The 21421-nt window shown below is 44.1% G+C and overlaps 1 protein-coding gene across 3 annotated transcripts in view; it reads right to left on the bottom strand.

Moving 5' to 3' along the window:
* TP63 (tumor protein p63) overlaps positions 1 to 19744 on the bottom strand; it is a 154532-nt gene extending 134788 nt beyond the window's left edge. For 2 of the 3 annotated variants that reach the window (XM_069865339.1, XM_069865342.1), the window contains exon 1: positions 19648 to 19744. The gene's annotated coding sequence lies outside the window, so the exon portion shown is untranslated. The remainder of the gene's footprint in view (positions 1 to 19647) is intronic. The other variant, XM_069865338.1, reaches the window with a different exon arrangement.
* Positions 19745 to 21421: the final 1677 nt, after the last annotated feature.

Below are 21421 nucleotides of genomic sequence, written 5' to 3'. Positions count from 1 at the left end.
AATACCTCTGCACCATTGTTCAAAACCAGTCACTTTGTTTCTGAACAGAAGTAATATGCTGAAATGGTACTTTTCTACACTGCGTTTATTTCTTGGCTTATATCCCCAGCTGACAGATCATTTTATGCTCTACCATGGCAAAACCACCTGGTCCCCCACTGTTCTCTCTTTCTCTCTTCCCTGTCTTGACTTAAATGTAATTTGAATTGAAATTTCTAAGCAAAACAAAATTTTTCATCTTATACCAACTTTTGAGAATGGCTTCAGAATATTTAATACCTGAGGATTCAGAAAAAAAAAAATCAAATACATTACAGAAGTTTTACTCGCTATTTCCAGGTCAACTTACTGTGTTTGGTTGCAAAAAAATCCTCCTCATTATTTCCTGAATCTCTTGACACTATTTCTCCCTCTTAGTATGAATGCAAACACATCTTAAAGTTTCCCAAGGGACAGAAATGTTCTTTCCTCTCCAGCTCTGCTCTCTTAGCCACCTGAATGTGTTGACTGCATATCGAGGCTTGGAGCTGATTATTTACCAGGGAAGTGGACAGCTTTGTTGAAAGCTGCTTCTCATTAAAATAACAAGGTGATCTGAGATGAGAACAGCAGAATCCAGTCAATGCCCTATATAAACAAATGTTTTGATCCTGACTACTGCAACATTACAAGCTTGCAGAGTTTGTAGGAACCTTTTCTGTTTTTGATAACACAAGATGCCCCAGCTGCTTCCCTTGACTTACTCCCTAACGTATCGATTTTAGTCTCAAATCATGGCAGAAGTCATATATAGGCAGCATGATTCATGTGTGTCTCACTTCAATCCACCCTCCTCTTCTCAGAAAATGAATTGTCATTTGCTTTGAAGTTGTATTTCTCTCATGTTAACTTTTATAGGAATTGCAACCTGCTCGCTCAGTCATTTTGATATAAACTCTTCTATTACTGCAGCAATCTCAGTGCAGAATGTAGCAATCTCACTGCAAAATGCAGCAGGATGGTGACAAGAAGAGCTTTCCTGCAGCAGGGCCATGCTGTTCTCATGCATTCAACTCACATACATTTGTTTTATACACACCACAGTGACTCTACTGTCACATGAGCAGAATCAGAAAAGGGCCCCAAACTGTGGCAAGCTTTTGACACATGCAGCCTTCTCTGCTCTAGAAAGGTTGACCCTGAATGTCTTAAGTCAAGGCTAAAAGCACTGCAAACTTGAATAACCTCAGAGTGATCTTTACCTCATGTAAAAACTGTAGATAATCTCTTCTATTGTCAGTTAAAACAAATAAAAGAAAAATAAGTCCAACTCCAAAGGCAAGGAAAACTGGACTAGTTAAACACAGTGACTTCATTTTCTTTGTATCTTGCTGTGTCCATACTGATCCTATCCTAAGTTGTCTTGGCAAAGCTTCTCTAAGCCAAAATTTAACTATATCCTTCATTATTCCCTCTTCCTTAAGTGAGATACACTACCTCAGGCTACCAGCCTCTCTGATTTGTACTAGTCCCTCATCAAAACCTAGTAAACTGTCATCAAATTTCCTGGCCCCCTTAGGTCAGCCCTTTGTATCTTGGACTTTTTGAAATTGCACATGGAATCTTCGTTGGCTCAGCCATTCTTAAGCCATGATTAATAATCAAAATAATAAAATGTAAAAAGAAAAGTTAATTACACCCATGCTGGTAACTAAAGTGAATGGATCTCTTGCACACAAAACAAATCCCTGTACATTGACTTCCTCTGAGTCACGCCCCAATACACCCACACCTCGCCTCACTGAAGTATTTCTCATGTCATCGTAGCCTAAAGCAAACACCCACACTCTCTTGGAGCCTGCAGAAGAGTGAACCCAACCTTGCAACGTCGGGATCAAAGGTGCAAAAGCCACCATCTTCCCCAGGACGTCCTGCAATTAGGAGGTGATAACATTGAGATGGTGGCTTGGCCTGAGGTAATTTTTCTTGAGGAAGAGGGTTTGTGATGACTTCTGATGCAGCAATAAGCTCCAAACATTGGGCCAGGTGCAACATAGGAGGAACTAGGTCCTTTGGTCTCATTCAGTGTGGCCCCTCTGGGGACCACAGTTTGAATGAAGAGATATGAGGCTCTTACACGATCTCAGACCAGGGCTTACAGAGATACTTGGACAAACATGCACAGCTCTGCATTCAAAAAGTATGGAAAGATAGACAGAGATTGAGAAATGGAAGATAGATAAAGGTATAGAAATGAATGAAGGAGAAGATGAAGACCACAGTGCCAGAAACACTTCCAAGAAAATACAGTCTCTTGCTCTTCTCTGGTCTGTTTTGTTGGGTTTCCATGACGAGCAAAACCCCATCTGATAGGTCTGGTTTGCTACTACAAAGCAACCTTGGGCTAACAGTTTTGCAGAGTCCCACTGCATGGACTCAATGACCTGGTGGGTCTCTTCCAACTTGGTTATTCTATGATTCTATGGGCAGGATAGTTTACAGATGATGCAAAGACCTTCCACAAAGCATCTTTGTGTCAGCTCTAGCTCCTGAAGAGTGGCGTTTCCCACCAAACATCTAGGAAGTATTCACTCCTTTGGGTTAAGAAGAAGGGCAGGTCGTGTTATGGTCATGTAGTGCCCTTAGTTTGCTGTGAACCAGCCTAACTTAAAAGCTTCAGTAAATCTCAGCCACCACAGAGTGACCTAAGATGCCTCTGGGCTGCTACTGCTTCTCCTCACTGCTCTGTCTCTCTGCCTCATCCCCCTGGCCAGCTTCCTGCCCGCAGTTATTGTCCTCCTGACAACACTGCAACACGGGCAGACATCAGTTCCCAAAATTGACAGCAAAAGCCATGGCATAGCCCGCCACCATTACGCTCATCACCCAAACAGTGATTTACTGGGTCAAGTGCCCACCACCACCTTTGAGCAGCTGCAAACCCCTCAACCAGAGCTGGGGGTGACCCTCAGTTCTGACATATCACACATGTGCTGTGTGTTGGACGGTGCTTGTCCTGGACTGTTTTAAGCAGTTCAATCGTTATTTATTCAGGGCAAGAGTCTTGTAACATCCAAGCCTGAAGCAACACCTTACATGTCAGCAGGGTTAGCAGTATAACTGACTCTAAAACCAGAGGCATTAGATATGGAAAGGACACTGAGTGACCAGACTTCATGGCCAATGTATTATCTGCAAGGCCTCCCAGCCTCAGAAGTTGGAAAGAAAAGTCAAAACTGAGGTCAACAAAGTGAGTGAAGCAGCATTTTCTTGCCATGCGCTGGCTTCTAACACCTGTGACCAGCAAAGCAAAGGCTGGAGCCACTGAACTGGATTTTCAGCAGTAGTGCCCTTCAGACAGATGAGGAGTTCGGAGGACCCTCACCTCTTTCCCAGTTCACAAAGACATTTACTGCATCCCTGAATTTACAATAGCTGAAAATCCTAGTAGCCTGAAGGAGGTGATGCGAGGAGCAATTATACCCATGTCAGTAACTGTGGGCTGAAGTGCTTCTGTACCTGTCCATGCCGACAACATCTCTACCTTTCCAAACGTTATAGAAAAGGAACACAATTAGCAGCATGCAGCATGCTGTTGTGTTTCAAAATCTTTGGAGGAATATCAACACCCAGACAAACAAACAGAGCAGAGCATGCTGCAACAAATATCTGCCCCATCTACAAATAAACACTCTCCCGATTTCAGTATTAATAACCTGAAGTGAAGAATTCAGCCTCCAGAGCTCTGTGCCAGGCACACATACATCAGGGCTCCTCTGAAGCCATGAAACAGACAGAGATCCATGAAAAGGTGATAATGATGGCACAGTTGGATAGTCCCGAAATACCAGTTTCCCCATAAATACGCAAATCAATTAAAGATTACGAAATGCAGTAATTTTCTATGGGTGTAGCTACATGCTTCTGAATTTAATGAGCAAGTAAATGAAATAGTGAGAGAGAAAGCAAAAACACACTTTGGGCTTCTACTGTTTTATTCCTCAAAACCTACAAAACTTCACAAGCCTTAGTTCACACCTGGTGACCCTTACAGGACCTTTCAGTTCCTGTCATCCTGCAAACAGTCACTCCTTGCCTACCATCCCCTTGGGCCTGATGACTCTTGGGAGGAGGTGGAAGTAGAATTGCCTGTCAGGCACAGAAATTCAGGCACTTAGATGGGATATAGTCCAACCAATTTTACAGATGGTGTGAGGAAATGAAGAGGGCTAGAAAAAAAAAGTCAAAAAGCGAAGACTTGCAGAGAGCATTAGAACTGGAAATGGACCAAGACCTATATTGTTCCATTTTCTGTCCTCTGAAAAGAGCTTTAGCACTTTCCTTTTTCCAAAACCAGATAAGATACTGTAAGGACCCAGAGCGGTTTTATATCTCCTGCAGGAGGATGTTCCTACCTGTCCAAAGGGGAGGCATCTGTGTATGCTCCTCTCTTTCAAAGAGTAGAACATTTTCCCACATGAACTTCAGGTAAACCCTTCATAATACCTCCACATTGCTTCTTAGCTTATGACTTGATCTTCTCAGTGTCCTGCCTTTAAAACTAAACAATTCTTTGGTGCTTATACGCCTATAAGCCTTTCAAGCTTGTTTGCCTTGCTTTCTTTATACAGTGAAAGTTCCTGCTAATTCAGAGCCACGACTGAGAACTTTGTCCTCATTTAATTCTCTACTTTACATTTTGGGGGGTCGTCCTTTGCAGCAGCCCATTTTTTTATGAAGATATAGTGAGTCATTCCACTGGCTTCCCAGAGCCAGGGGAACAATGAGGACTAGCCCGTACATAGGCAATAATAGGCTTTCTGAATCATTCTGCAACAATTTCTTGGCATTACACTTGGAATACGAGATACACCTCCAGATTTCTCCACTCTCCAGAGCAGAAGACACTGCCACTTAGGCACATTTAGTAATAGGAAAAAAGTAGGAATAGAGTTGCCGTGCTATTAGAGCTGGTCATAGAATCTCCTTATCTTAGTTTTTGGTGCACTCATAATTATTTGCTTGCAACTCATAACTATTTGCTTGAAATCCCACTCTGGGACCACATTTGTCATGCTACATACCCTAAGTCCTAAATGCTCCAGCCATGGTTGAGGGCTTGGTCCTAGATTCAGGAACTGATGATGTTGGGTGTGACCAGAGATTCCACATTCCTTCCAGGAGAGGGCAGCTGCCCTCACTCAGCCCAAGGCCTAGAACTGCTAAAATCACTGCTTTCCAGTCACCAACAATTTTGATATTTGAAACAAAAGATTTCTGTGATGCTGGGATGCAGGCAGAAGCACGCTGTTTTCATTAACAGCAGGTATGGAAACCAATACTTTGTTTCTGATTGAAATGTTTTGGTTAACCAGCAAGAGATTGCTTAAAAGAATAAAAAAATTCAAACTCCACAGTATAAACTAAAGGGAGAAGAAAATTATTAGATGAAATGTTCTTCTAGCCCATCCCTCCAACTTTAAACCACTTATTTAGATTTACTCCAAGGTTATTAATTATACAGAATTAAAAATAAAAAAAAAATCAGTTGAATTTAAGATCATAAACCAAAGAATCTATAATTTTTCATTAAAAAAACAAGGGCAAACGTTTTGACTGGCTTCCCAATTATTAAAAAAAATCTGACTTCTAGCACTACTGTATCCGAACAGGTTGTTTAGTTAACAGATGCATCAGTAGGATCAATATCACAACATTCATGTCCTGTAACAATTTGTTTCACTTCAGTTAAAGAAGGGAAACAGTGAATGTAATTTTCAACACAAGATCAGTTCTAATATTGTGCTCTCCCAAATCAGATCTCAGCTTTGTACACTGGACTCTTCATGAGGTCAATTTACTGCTGCACAACCATCCTGTTCTCCACGTAATGGGGCAAGAGGAATTCATTTTACTTCAAATAAAGAATCACTCCACAACCCTTATTTTAAATTTGCATTACACAGAAACCTTTAAAAAGAAGGTGTCGTTAGGCTAGAGGAGCTGGCTCTGCAACATGCTTCTTAGGTAATAATATCTTTTACATTCTGTAACTTCTGAAATAAAGGTATGACATAAACCCTATGGAGGCTCGTATCACTGAGATACTGCTAACTCAAGCCCTTCTCCAATGAGCCCTTCTCATTGGGCGCAAAAGGAAAACGCTGCAGCCAATCACCCTCCCATAGTAAGCAAAGATGCTTGGATACTGTGCACTGGAGTCATGTCCTGCCTTCTCTGGTAACCCTAGAAAGACTATTTTTTCAGTTTAGTCATTAGATAATTTACAAAAATATCCCATGCTGTGATCCCAGCACAGAGGGCACACGAGAGCACAGGTGGAGTTCTGCCTTGCCTTAGGAGGATGCTAAGTTAAAACCGAAGTGCAGGTCAGTGCCACCAAGGGCAGTATTACAACATTTGGATAGGAGTCCTGGTGAACACTTACTGTCACTCTGTGATACCTGAGCTCAGCTCCCTGCTTGGAGACAGGCTTCTTGTCAAACCAGGGCCAGGTACATTGGTTTTGTGTTGGAATGAAATGTTTCGAGGAAAAATACCTTCAAGACAGATTTTCAGCTACTGTGGTGACACAGCCCCACGAAGATGCCAGGAAATTAGGTGGTCTGCTTCCTGTCTTCCTCCCACACTGATGTGGATGTGAGGCTCCAGCGCACGATGAAGCAGCTATTGCTTAACAAGCTATTGCACATCATTTGACATGGTGCAAGTGATTATATCCTGGTCTTTGCCTGCAGCAAATGAAGTTTGGGTCTCATTCCTCACACATTAAATGCAATTTGCTGCAAAGTAAGCGTCCATGTGTGCACTGTTGTCATTTGGCAACGGATATTGTTGAGCTGCTGTAATGTGAACAGTGCCTGTGCCCTTCCTAGCACAAAGAAAGGCAGGCTTGACCTCACAGAGCACATGCAAATTGACAAACTGAAGTCAATAAAACTGCATTTGTGGCCACGTGCTTTGCTGCAGTTGTGTCCTTGTGTCAAGTGCTTGAACGTGAAAGGGGCCAGCACATGCATTTCACTGAGCCAGGTAAGCTTCACAAGAAATACCACCCGGTGATCAATTCACTGGGAGGCACAAGCCCCATGTACTGCTTGGTTTGTAAATAACTTTGCATAGTGGATCAAGGCAGTTTGTTTCTCCAAGAGCCTTCCCAAATCACAAACGCTCTTCAGTGAGGCACATTCACCCTGAGAGCGTTTGTGTGGGCATCATGAAAAAGTTGTGGGCTTCAGCTAGCTGGGGAACGGAAGCCGTGCTCTTCAGGCAGGTGACCAATGAGACACTCCTCGCAGCAGCTGATGACTAGTGCATAGTCAGAACAATCGTTGCGGTGAAGGGCATCTGAATAACCAGCAGGGCGGGTACATAGCCAACAAACTCAGGGTGAATAATTTCACGCAAACAAATTTGTAAAACTGTCTGCTTGCACAATGTAAGCTCATACTTAAGGACAAAATTTGGTGATAAATTTTGTCGGTTGAGGTGAGAAGTGAGTCCACTGGATTTCAGAGACAAAAGGAGATGTTTTGTAACAGTCACTTTTCCATTCAAGATCCCTGTTTTCCTCTGCTGAGTCCCGACCTGATGTACCTTGACCTGAGCATGGTTCTGACTGCTGTTGGAATGAAAATGGTCTGCCAGGTAACAGCTATATTCCACAGGCACACTGACTGCAGTAGATCTTGAACATACCAAGCAGGGGACTATTTGAGTGTCACACAGCAGGACAAAGCACACTTTAAATAGCCTAAGCAATACGTGGAGAATTCCTCCCAACTAGACTCAAACAGCTGTGAGCTTCAAGGAAATTTTGGACCTTCATCCAAAGATCACAGTTCATCTTGTCTCAAAAAAGATCATATAAAGCCCCCACATACACAATGCCAACTTGGTAGACGGATTTAGGTGATCAGTTGTTATAGGAACTTGGGTTACGCTAAGCAGGAAATAAGTAGAGAGAAAAAAGGAACTGCTTACAAACTCAACTAAGGTGCAAGAGAAGCAACGGGAGGCCACAGGCAGCCAGTAGGGAGAATCATAGAATAGTTTGGGCTGGAAGGGACCTTAAAGATCATCTAGTCCCAACTCCCCTGTGATGGGCAGGGACACGTCCCACTGGATCTGGCTGCCCAAGCCCCCATTCAGCCTGGTGTTGAACACCTCCAGGGATGAGGCATCCACAACTTCCAGCAAAGACTTCTGCACAAAAAAATGAAAGTCTTGAAGCCAGATCCAGTGCTTTTAAACCAAAAAGTGTAAGAAGGAAGGAGGATGTCCTCCCTCCCCTCTTTAGTCCTCTCTGTCAGATTATAAAAGAGCACATGCACATGCAAGAGAGATTTCTTTAATCTCCCCTCCAGAAGAGCAGATAGGTAGTGGCAGCTTCAAATTCTGTGGCTGGGGCAACTGCTGCTCAGATCTCCAATGATGCCTATTCTCCATCTGTCTGACATGGGACTACAGTAGACTATACTGCCTTCTCCTTCCTTGTCATGTACTTTGTGAACCCCTGAGAGGCTGATGTTACTCCTTTCCTGTGATTGGATACTGGTTGCAGATGTCTTAAAAGCTGCCTGCCAAGCAGTTATTAGCTTGATTTCTTCCCCAGTATGAAAAGAATTCACCATCACCTGAGAAATAATAACCTTCCTGTCCAAACTCAAAAAGATAAACTTTGAGGAAAAAAAAAATACAGAAATACAAGAAAGCTCATTAAAAACTCCTCCCTGATCTGTGTCAAAGGAGGGAGAAATGGAAGTTATCATTTGCTGAAAAGCACAAGCAGTAAGGAAGGACAGTACATAGTGTCTCCTCTCTGTGTATGTGAACACGTTTCCATTTGTCAGCCATAGCAGCAATTTGCCTTCCAGAAAAACTAGCCCCTATGTGAGAGCAAAGGAGATAGATGGACTCTGTGTAAAAGCATCTAAACCTGCAGAGCAAGGGTAGTGGCATGCATCAGGGACACAATGGTTGGCTGTCCTCCACAGCAAAGGTTCCCAAAATTGTGAACCACGGTACTTTTGACCAGGTGACCTGGAAGCCTTGCAGATGAGCTCTCCTTACATCTTCAGACAAGCATTGAGGTTGACAAGCTGCAAATCCACGCACAGGGAAAACTTGTTAATCCTACCACCCACTAGCAGGAAAACACATTGCCACCGAGGTCCAGCTGGAAGAGCAATGCAGCAGGAGACACGCATGCCATGCTTTTCTGTCAGCTTTGCACAAAGCACATCAGGGCACTTCCCTGCTAATCAGTCTCACAGACCCTTTATTGAGCTTGTAAAAAAAAAGAACACACCCACAAACAAGCATGAATTTTAACAGCAGCAGGCCTCTGAGGGCCAGCAAGACTGTTAACACCCAAGTGCCTTGATTAGTGATTTTGCCAAGGCTGCTTCTGCAAAGGGTCATACAGGGAGCAGAGAAAATGACAGCATGGTATGAAAGATGAGAGGCAAAGAGAGGAGGGTACATGGAGGTGCCTGGGCAACACTACCATCCATCAGTCAAGGCAAGCAGCTGCTGGACCCCTTAGCATAAGGGGAAAGGGACTACAGTAGCCTATTTGTTTTGCTTTCACCACATTCCCTGCACAGGTTGTCATGGTCCTGTTTTGCCATGTCCCCTCATCTGTGATGAGCTTATCCAACACACATTCCTGCAGGTTGAAGCCATACGCCTCCATGCTCCTCGGGGTGACTGATGTAAGGAACTTATCGTAGCAAGAAGCTGCAAAAGAGCTCCTCTGAGCATGAGTGGCAGGGGCTTAGGGCACAGGAGTTGGCATGCCCAGGAGGAGAAAATCTTTTCACCCTGCAGAGGCCCTGACCTGTGCTATAGCTGGCCAGTTCCCATGGGACTCCAAGGCTCCCAATTCACACTCAAAACACAGGTCTGGTCCTAACACCCCTGACATGTAGTTAAGTTCAGTACGGAAAACAGCATGTATCTGTTCCTTACATACAAAGCTGTCAAGGTGAGGCTCACAGCCAACAGACAGGTTTAGAGTTCACCAAACACTTCGCTTAACGCAGAAAGTCCATGTAGATGTGATTTACAATCATATATATGGCCCTCCTCTGTCACACAGACACATATATAAACCCCTAGAGTGGCCTGAATTTACTCCAGCTCTTTCATATAAAAGCACTGGGTTCCCAATTTTCATGCTTTAAGTGGTGATGGGTCTACAGCTTCTGGCACAGGCCTGCTCAACCATCTCTGGCTTCTGCCATGGAAGAGCAAGCTCAGTGGTCAAGGCACTGAGGCACCTTGCTGGGGCCAGAATAGAGCAGGATTTTCTGTAAGATTTTCTATTTTTCAGCATTCTTCACTAAACGTAACATGCAATTAAAATCCAACTTTTATGAAACCTTCCTTGAGCTGGGCAAGTGTCTAGCATCCAGAGTAGGTTTTCTGATAACTGATGAAGGGAAAATATTAAGGGATAAAAGCAAGCAAGCACCTGCTGCACAATGACACCTGGGTTTCCACCATTGCACTGATCATGATTGCCAAGGAAAGATCAGTTAGGTCACTAAAAGCTTACATGGACGGAAAAGGTAACTGGACACATTCATGGAATTTGCAGCTATTAAGTATCAAGAAAGTATTGGATGGTCTTGGAAAGCACCACTACTTGTCCTGTTTTCAGATCTATTCCAAGCCATAAATGGGTACAGCCAGAGACAGGGTTTGGGCTACACAAATCCTTAGCCTGTATGGATATTTCTTAGTTGTTCTGTAGGCTCCTTCTGGAGTTCTGCTCTTGAAATTGCTTTGTTTCAATATAAATGCCTATATGTTCATTGGATTAAAGTACATACATTAGACATTATAGTTTGTTGGCCAGAGCTAGCAGATGGTACAGAAAGCTTAAACACAAGTTCCCCATTTTTTCTCTTGGGTTTCAGCAAGCGAAAACTTCAGCTGCATTGCACTGAGAGACCAAATAACACAATCTTGAGAGCTCCCACAAAATTTGATTCCTCTCCAGCAGCTTGAATTCTATGAAAAGCTGAATATGCAAAAGGTGCTACAATATTATAAGCTGATGATATCACCCAAGATACTGGTGAATGGCTCAAAGGTCCCAAGCTCTGCTTGCTGGTAACCATGGCACTACAAATTCTGTTTGCTAAATACTGGCCCTGACGGGGAAGGCAAAGGTGAGAAGCTCTCAGAAGGCAGGCTTCAGTACATGTTGCTAAGCCACTGAGCAATAACATGTTGTGTGTCTCACGGGTGTGATGGCATCAGTCAGAACAGGCATGTGACTCAGCCCTACCGATATTTAATCAAACCTTGTAAAGCATACGGCTAGATTTCATTTCTAATTCTTCTCATCTGTAAGGGATACAAGAAGAAGAAAATAAAAACTCAGCAAGAACACCATTTCAATTTAACTGTATTCATAGAAACATCAACAAGACCAAACTGCCAAGCAGGTTAATTTTGCAAATGCCAGATTCTTCCTTGATGCAAGATAGCCAGGCCTTTTCAAGTTCACCCATCAATACTTGGTCAGTAGCAGCACAATTAAGTTCCCAGTCACCAGGAACCACCACTTTCTCCCATTCCAGGCTTTGGAGATGAGGCAGATATTAGACAGGAGAGCCAGGAGTGAGCTGAGCCTTGCACCTCTGGGGTCTTAGGAGCCCAAGTTCCATTTGTCTCCCACTGAGAATCAAAAAAAATTGCTTAATTGTATTTAGCAATGCTTGATACATTTCAGTGCAGAGATCTCAGTCTTCATGAAATATCCAATTGGAAGTGGCCTGGTCAGGCCATGCCAGTACCTAAGCCCAACAGTGTGGTAACTGCTCCAGCTTCCCTAAAACACTTCACTGCTCCAAGAAGATTGCCATTTGGCCAAAAACCCTTGTGTCCCCATTAGGGCCACGTATCCATCTGCCCTACAGCCTAAACATCAGCAAGGGAAAGAGGGGGGTAAGAAAAGCAAAGAGCCTCCCAGCGTTGCAGAGTAGATGCTGTCAGCAGTCACTCTAATGAGTCACTCCTATTCTCTCCAGCACATTGGGGATTTAAGGCAGGATAAGACTCCCTCCATTCGCCTTTTCTGGACACCCTACGCAAGTGTTTCTTGCAAGGATGACTGTTGAAGAGCCTCGAGTATTTCTGCAGACACTAAGCTGAATGTGGTTAGTCTAGGTCATAATTTACCAACACCAGTTGGCTCCTGGGATGAGCAGAAACATGCTGGGGTCAGGATGTGTAAAGTAACCAAATTAAATTATTTTTCACTGGCTGCCTGTGCTCTTGAAGGTAGTTTGTGCATAGCTCATGAAAGGAGCTGTGGTGAGAGGTGAAGGAGAGGATGAGGTTCACACTCCTCATGACTGCAGTGTGGCTAGCCCAGCAGGCAGCACAGCAAGTCCTTTTTTGGGGGAGCAAGTTCTGCACTGATAACTCAGAGTAGAGGAGAAAACTCACACCAGGAATCCTACTTCTTCTGGGAGATTCCCTTTCTTACAGCTGGTGATCTCTCAAATGAGATAAGTTCAAAGATCAGCGAGTGGATTGGGATGGAATAAAAGCAAAGCCCATTGCTCCCTTCCCCCAGTCTAAATTGACACTAATTCTCTTGATTCCTGCATGCATCAGCCTTCAGCACTGTAGCATAACCTCCAGAGACTTAGCTGGTTGGTTTGTGGTTTGTTTTTTTTTTTCCAGAAAGCGCTCTCACAGTATTTTCAACTCAATTTAGGACACCAACAAAATCAGCTCCTCTTCTTGCACATAAAACTATTAGCCAGAAACCTTACTACTACCCCACACCTGTGACAGTTTCAGGGATACATCAACACAAACCTCTGGTTTGGAAAATGGCTATTCTTTTCATAACATATGGCTCAGACTCTAAGGCCTGCATACAGGATCAAAGTGAAGTTTGACTCCATTATGTAACCCTTAATATTCTCATGCTTCATAAGATTCCCTGAGCCTTCAAATGCAAGTCTACCAATGCACAGCATAGAACCTCTGCCTCAGAGGCTCAATACCCCTGTTGCACACCAAACGGCTGAGGGGCAGTTACTGCATCTTCCATCAGGGTACGACAGTTACGTGGGAGAGCATGCATACTGCTGTACCTGTGGATGCTATTCACAGTCTTCTAACTCATCTTTCCCATTTCGCTCTCTGTCTCACAAGAGAAGTGACCTTTACCAAGAATAAACAATATACAAAGTTTTCTATGGCTTACAGATAACGCAGGTGCTAAGCAGACTCTGGATGCCTTGAAGTTACTATGGGTTAGAAATGCCTTTTTGGAAGATGCTTTGCTGACGTTTAGGCATAGCATGAGAGCTGGCAGGTCTGAGAAAGAGACCACTGTGTCCTTCACCCACCCCTCCCACCAGCAGCATTAGCTGAGGCCGCTGCTTACTCACCTTCTTGCACATATCCGCCTGGTGAACTGAGTGTCTGCAGAAGGAAGGGTACTGAGCAAAAGGAAAGCCTGCAATTTTCCCTCCTAATTTCTTTCCAGGACCCAGTTTAACCATAACGCCTGTTACTTTTCACTTTAGGGAGAGAAGTGTACTTGGCACAAATGTTTTCTGTCTTTCAGTCTCTGGATCTTATCCATCCTCCATCATATTGCACCCAACGTCTGGATCTGTGTGCTGGTTGGGACAAAGACTCGTTGCTCACATAGGTACGGCAACTAGCAGACACCACCCCTGTAGTACCACACTATCAGTAACAGAATACATTGGCAATTTTAAAGTAAGATGCATTTCAAACCTGCTTAGTTTTCCAGTGACAGTTTTACCACGTTAGGACTGCAGAATCCACTCCAGATACAGTATATCTTTTGCTAACCACATTAAGCTCTTTTAAAAAACAGTTTCTATATGACGAAAGGCCCTAATTAAGCACATAGCCACTGAGGCAAGTTTGTTGTATTACCTTGTTGAAGGCATACTCAGTTAATCCTTGCGGAAAGTCCCCTCCAGTCCCCTGAAGTCATTGTAACATGCGCACAAGTATGCGTGCATGGGTATAAATAAAAAAATGCATCACGGACCTCGGACACCAAATCCAGCCTTATTTGTAAGTGCTTCCCTTGCCACAGCCTTTTCTAGCCTTGACACGATGGGGAGGAGGAAGATGTCACCTGTTGGTGTCCTTGACAGATCTAAGTGTGGGCATGTGTAGGGAGGCATTTTAGAAATAGTGAAAGAGGCAAAACCACTCTCAGCAGCAATAAAGGGTCCAACAGAGCTCTCTGGTGAAAGGTTCAACACTGATCAAAAATGTAAGCTACTTGGAGTAAAAGGGAACTAGCGGCTGGTGAAAATGTGAAACTGCATCTCTGCTGTGGGAGGGCCGGAGAGAGGTACTAACTGCAAAACATATTAGCACGCAAAACCAGTTCCACATAACCTGCTCAGTCTAGGAATGATCAGAGCTCGCTTAAAAGTTTTAAATGAAACGTTAGAGAAACACCTTTTTTTTTAATATATTCATTACAAAGCTATCACACAATCACCCCAGTCCTCCATGGAATTTTTTCCCTATGTAAGCTGCAAAGTCTGAGCTACCTTCAGGTGAAATTTTAAGATTTTGTGGCAGGTTTGGGTTTGGCTTGTGATTGTTGGTGCTTCCCAAGAAAAAAACAAACTATTTGCATTTAGTTATTTTCCCAGTAAATTTGAAAAAGACATGAGGGTTTGCTTCCTTGTCACTGTTCCTCATGTGCCTGAAATTACCGAGAGGAACTTTGTCTTATTTTACAGATGCTGCTACCCTCCTTCACCCAGTTCATCATCTTCCATCATCTTATCCTCCTACGCTTGCATAAATGTGTAAACTTCACCGTACACAACAGTGAGCATGGTCATGCTGTCTTGGCTTCTGGGCACTGCTGTAATGCAGCCACTAATAAGACTACGTACAGATGCTACCTGGTGTATCCTCTGCTCAGGACATTACAGCAAAGGAACGGCTCCATGAGCTAATAAACTAGTTAATTGTCTTTGGCTTCAGGTTCTTTAACTAGAAGACATTGTATCCTTGAAGCATTGTGAAAGACTATTGATTTAAAGTATGTCTTCATGCATTCACATACACACAGGCTTGTGTGTGTGTACACTCTCATACAGAATTGCAGTGAGGATACACACAAACCCCATTCTCCTATATGTTAGCAGTGCCAGAAGAGGAAGAAAAGCGTTCTCCACTCAGCTGAGCACTGGGAACCTGAATTTCTAGTTGTTTCTGTATGCAAAACTAAGCTGAACTCCCTTGCAGCCCAGATGGGAGGCAGAGCGGCCCTTGCTCCCAACAGAGATGGCAGCTGCAGAGCTCCTCATAGCCCCACGTGTGCAAAGGGCAGCTTGCAGGACAGCCAGCCCTAAGAGAGGAGGAAACCTCCCCAGCAGGCAAGAGCAGAGTATACGCCAGTTCCCCAAAGGCCTGACCTGCAAAACATCAGAGACCGCAGCTCTTCTTACCCTCGATGAGCTGAAGGTCAGGGAAACAGGAGTTTAGGAAGCTGCTGCTTAGGTATCAGGGAGCAGGGATGGGCCCTTCAACCTCTGACGCCCAGAGGCATGAAAAGTACCCAATACCTCATCGTTATTTCAGCAGCATTTGGGCAGCCCAGGATGTCCCACCTTGGAGCAAGTTTGGGCAGGATATTCCAAGTGTTCCCAACGCGAGGGATGCCCGTTTTCTACACAACCACACTGCTGCCATACCAGAACTGGGCAGAACTGGAAAATTATACCATTTATTAATGTGGCATGTGAGAGGGTTATGGTTTACCTTTTGTTCTTATTTAATGAGAGGGTGGGAGAGGAGGGGGTTAAGGGAAGGGTGAGATCATGATAGATGTAAGAGAACTTGCTTGGCTAAGGCTCCATAGCCTGTAGCTACTGCAGTATTTATGAAAGGGAAGGTGCACCTTGGCAAGCTAACTTGCCTGAAATTGGAAGGTTTCAGATGAAAGGGAAATCCTGTAAAGCAAAACTGAGCTGTGCTTGAGAGAAGCGTGATGGCAGGGAAAGAAAAGCTTTCTCCCCAGCAAGAGTTTCCATTTCTGAATGCTCCGTACCCTCCAAAACACAAAAGTAACCCAGCCAGGTTTGCCCGCTCCTAGAGCACAGGAACCAAAATGCCTACAAACATCAAACTCCCTCTTCTCCATTTGGCAGGAGTCCTCTGGCACGTGTTCACGCTGCACAATTAAACTGCCTGCGCAGGTCGAAGGGCCTCATCCTGACACTTGCTGATTGATACTGCAGTTTGCTAAATTTTGAGGTTATTTGCACAGAAAGGGCAGGGCCCTTAAGTGTCCATTACAGGTCTGCTTTTTCAAGAGGAAAACCTTGAAGACGCTATGACTAATGGCATTTCCTGCTTCATGTACAAATTTTATTGACTTAAAAAAAACCCCAAACCCTAATTTTCTGTCAATGTTACCAAGATTTGTTATTTACTAAACACTGCATCAACATAATGCTTAGACGTTTTTAGATGAAAAAAAAAAAAAAGGTCATTTAGATGAAAAAAGTATGAGTGCCAAGTTCCTGCAAAATATTCCCTTGATTTCTTCTTAGCACAATACATGGAAACAACTTTGAAATTTTTCAGGAAAATATTTGATATAATAGAGATAAATTTTAATTAAGATCTTGCCTGTGGGCAGACCCACAGACTTGGCATTTCAACTTTTATCTACCAGCACAAGGCACTCCCACTATCCTGTGCTTCCATGGAAGGGGCAAGCGCTGTGCATACAGGGATGGGTTTCTTTAGTTGCTTAACTTTTTCCTCCAGAAAGATGGCTCTAAAGCGAGGTGACAAGCCACTGTTAGAATTGGCAGAGGATTTATTTTTCAATTTGGTTGAAAAATCTAGATCTGCCCAGCCTCTCCTCGCACCAAAAAGAAGGGTTTCAACCAAGCTGGATAAGTCACTGTGCTATCTATTACCTTCATTTTTTAATTATAGTTTCCTTAATTTTGATCTCAACATACCAGTAAAAAAAAAAAAAAAAAAAGAGGTCTGAAAGTTTCAAAGGAGAATGGTGCATTTTTTTTCCAGTAGTTTTTCTTATTGTCCCTCCCTTCCCACACCAGCCTTGATGCACGGGGCATGGGAGGGGAGTGCTTGGCACTCTGGAGATTCTCACACCCCTCTCCTGTCTAGACCAGGGCTACATCTGATTTTTTTATCACCCCAAGGCCACAGTTTCCATTGAAGAAAACATTAAATTCAAAACCACCTGCCCATCTCAGCTCCTTCCGAAAAGGTCAAAACCCGTTGGAAGCTTAATTCCCACATCTGGCATCAGAAACTTTCCTGTCTGTTTTGCAGCTTTAATGTTTTTCCTCAACCTGTGACGTTAAATGCTCACACAACGTGTTTGGGGCAGGGACAGATGTTCACACGAAGCAAGGATTTCACAGGGGAACAGAGAAAAGAGCTGATATAGCATGGTACAGTGATGCTGGGAGCTGCGGAGGATTTTACCAATTTACATTTACTCCTCATCTGACTCATGCCGCTGTCCTCTGACCTTTCCCTCCAGAGACCTTTGGCTCAAGCTTGCTCGCTGCCGATGGGGCCAGGGTTTCGTTTGCAGCATTAATCATAGCCAGCTCTCCTCGACGTCTCAGTGGCAAGCCAGGGTCAGTGCTGGTGTGCTGGGAGGGGAGGAGGAACACGGCTAGTCAGTCAATCTGCTGCCTGGTGTCACCAGTGATTTATGGCTGGCTTCAAACACAGCCATTGATCTGTTCTGCTTTCCCCAGCACGCTTGTCAGTGTGTAATAAAGCCAATGGGAATTCCTGTGTGTTGAGTCAAAGAACTTAAGTATGCTCAGGTTTGCTTATTTAGAAAAACACACCTGAAGTCTCCCCATTTGAGAAGCAGCTCAAGATTTACAATCCTGTAGAAATTTGCAAGGGTAAGAACAAGAAATACAACCCCAACCAGCCCTTCAGGCAGCCAGCCAATTAATCTTTCCTTTGCTGTCTGCTGCTTGTTTGCCTTTCTGCCTTCAGCAGTTCTGGAAGATCTAAGCCAGGCAGCAGCAGGGACTTCCTCCTGCTGGCCCGCAGGGAACCCCCCCGAGAGTCATCCCAGAGGTGAACCCAGCAACCCCTGGGCTGCATCTCCCATAAGGGCTGCTCTGGAAATCACCTGCTTCTCTCCGAGTGGGCTACCCTCAAGGCCAAGCCAGATGCCGTGTGCTCTTTGGCGACCATGCGCACCTGCAACCTACAAGTAAACGTCCACGCAGTTCAGGGACAGCTTGAATTTAGAGCAGCGCTGACTCCATCAGCTCTGGGACTTGGGGAACTTTCTAAGAACAGTTCTGTCATCACCTGGGATTGCTGCAAGGAGGGACGAGGTACAGAGGGGAGCCAGGTCAGATAGAACAAGCCTGTGCCATTGGCACTGCGGGATGGTGCGTGATAAGGGACAGAATGGAGCACTGATTTCTCTCCTCACTGCTCCCAGAAGGTTGCCAGAAGCCACAGCCCACGTGTGGGTTTGTATCCATGAAACGTAGGTTGAAGGAAAGCACAGGCTGAAGGGCGTGCAAGGTATCTGGTCCAAAAGCACAGGATGTCACTGGCCACAAGGCGGTTAATATTGCTGTGTCCTTACAGGGTGTGACCTATATTGAAGTGTCAGTCACTTCTCACTTCCATTACCCATTAAGAAGAAAACATCACTGCTCAGCACGGACTATACATTTAAAATACTTAAAGGGTAACACTTCTGTGCAGTACAAGGAGGAAAGACATCTTTTCCTCTTGCTTTATACTTGATCAAAAAAAACCCCATCCAAAACAAATAATAATAAAAAAAATCCCCAACAAAACAAATCCACATTTTCTCATGCAACATTTTAAACCAAAAAATCAGCATTGCAGAGCAGAAACATGTCAGCAAAGTCCCAAAATTCCACTTGTCAAGTAGTTTTCCTAAATGGTAGCATTTCCAATATACTCCTCTTTTACAAATCAGAAAACATTGACTGATGAAGCTAATTAGAAAGAAGCAGATAAGCCCCAGCAATTTTTATTCCGACAAAATATTCACTTTCTCTGCAAAGAAAATTCCCATTAACGATACCTAGGCAGTAGAATAAATGAGATTGCAGAGCTCTTCCACAGCTCTCATTAAAACTGCTAACCTAGGAGCACAGCATGCTCCATTTCAGAGTACTCATGATTGTTCAGGTCCTCTGGAAAGGCAGGAGTGAACAATTTGCATCAGGTACCTCAAAAATCACAGAATTTCCAATCAATGGCTATTTATAAGATGTTGGCCCCAGTTCAATGGATTCTACATTTCAGCTACTGTAATGTCATAACAATTAAATTGCATGAAATATGGCACAGAGCGCAGTAGGTTCCTAAGAAATGTCAGCGCCAAGTCTTGTTGAGTAATGAAGGAAAGTGCTCACCTATGGGACTTTCCACAATTCTTATCAGTTATCAAAAATCCCCATTTTTCCAGTCTTGCTTTTTTCTGGGATGAAGTTTCCAGCACTCTGGGGAGGAGGTAGAGGAGCAAAAGGAATAGAAAACCCTTCTTGCACAAAACATTGAAGTAAATGCCATTAAAATGTTGATCTTTAAAATACTCACATTTGGACAGCCTGGGAAGGTCACCCTGCAGTGGTGCTGGATTTCCCAGCCCAGTACATAGAACAGTTTCTGGTTTTGCCCAGCCGAGAACTATTTCCAATAAAACCTGTCCTCACTACTTTATCTACCCATCCTGACACACGAAAGGGACAGGGAGAGTCAGGAGGAGGTGATCTCATAGGAAAAAAAGAGCCCATTTTCTGACCAAAATCATAATTAGTAGGACAGAAAGAGGAATTTCTTGCTTTGTATACTTCAGTGTTCACTTGCCCTCGCCACTCACAACAGAGCTGTCAGTTCAAAGAGGACAGAGACATTGAATACCCCAGCACTGGGAGTGCCAGCATCTCTTATGTAGTTTAACACTACTAGCTCCTTCTCCTTTCTGGGGCAGCTTTTGTAACTTTTCTAGTCCAGAAAGCAAGTCTCGGAGTAATAAAACCAACCAGCTCTTCGTAACAGCAACACAGACACTGCCTCATCTCTGTAGCAGAGGGAAGCTTTTCCCCAACAGACTCTGCCTGGCTAAATCCTACTGCAGCAACCAGCTGGCGTCTACATGTAAACAGCACACACATCCAAAAGCAGCTGGGCAGCTCGTGTTAATGCTGGCATTCACAGCAGAGCACTCGGAGCCCTGCTCAAGTGGAAAGATTGTCTGCAGTGCAGTCCTTGCAGTAGGGAGCTCTTGGCTTCATGATCGAGCACGGGAGTGGTTTCCCTGAAAAATCCAGGGACCAGCACAGAATAAAGTGGCTGCAGAGGAAAGACTTTGCTTGTACACTTTGGCCCTTGATTTCAATGTTAACATGCTCCCAATTAAACAGTAATCAGTGAAGGAACATATGGCAGTCCCTCAGAGGGAAAAGAAGAGGACAGATTTATGGCAGTGTGGGGACATTGGTTTACATTGCCTGAAAATTTATCCCGAAATATCTTACAAAATTTGGTAGAAAACTGTGCAGACCACTGCTAAGAGAGATGCTCCATCCAAGCACTTTAACGAGAAGAGTGGGACAAATTTGAACTCATGACTTTGCCAAAGACACCCAGAAGATGCCCTGCAAGAGAAGTACTGCGTTTGAAACAGGTTTATACAGTGCCAAACACTCCCTCACACTCTCCCTGATAAAGGAGTCGTTCTTCCACCTCCCAGATCAAGACTGGAACAAGGCAATTAATTTGAAGACTACAATTTGGTAGACTCGAATTTGCCTGGGGTAAGAAATATCCATTAACAAGTGCCAGCTAATGGGAAGCTGCCCAGTTTCACCTGGGCTTTCTGGCTATATCAGTTGGGAGTATGCACTCCAGTGAATTCATGAGAGCTAAAGGTGACAAGCTAGAGTTTAACGCAAAATATTGTAAGCTTGGTGGTTTGCAGACTTCACATAGCATACACAGAATCACTAGGTTGGAAAAGACCCACAGGATCATTGAGTCCAACCATTCCTATCAATCACTAAATCATGCTCCTCAGCACCTCATCCACCCATATGGGGTCTCTTCCAACCTGGTTATTCTATGATTCTATGATTCTACATTTTAGACACCTCCCTGGGCAGCCTGTTCCAGTGCCCAATGACCCTTTCTGTGAAAATTTTTTTTCTGATGTCCAGCCTGAACCTCCCTTGGCAGAGCTTGAGGCCATTCCCTCTTGTCCTGTCCCTTGTCACTTGGCAGAAGAGGCCAGCTCCCTCCTCTCCACAACCTCCTTTCAGGTAGTTGGAGAGAGCAATGAGGTCTCCCCTCAGCCTCCTCTTCTCCAGGCTAA

Source organism: Phaenicophaeus curvirostris, chromosome 10 (assembly GCF_032191515.1).
Source record: "Phaenicophaeus curvirostris isolate KB17595 chromosome 10, BPBGC_Pcur_1.0, whole genome shotgun sequence".
Taxonomy (NCBI): domain Eukaryota; kingdom Metazoa; phylum Chordata; class Aves; order Cuculiformes; family Cuculidae; genus Phaenicophaeus; species Phaenicophaeus curvirostris.
The sequence above is the reverse complement of the archived record's forward strand: the minus strand, read 5'-3'. Positions and strand labels throughout refer to the sequence as shown.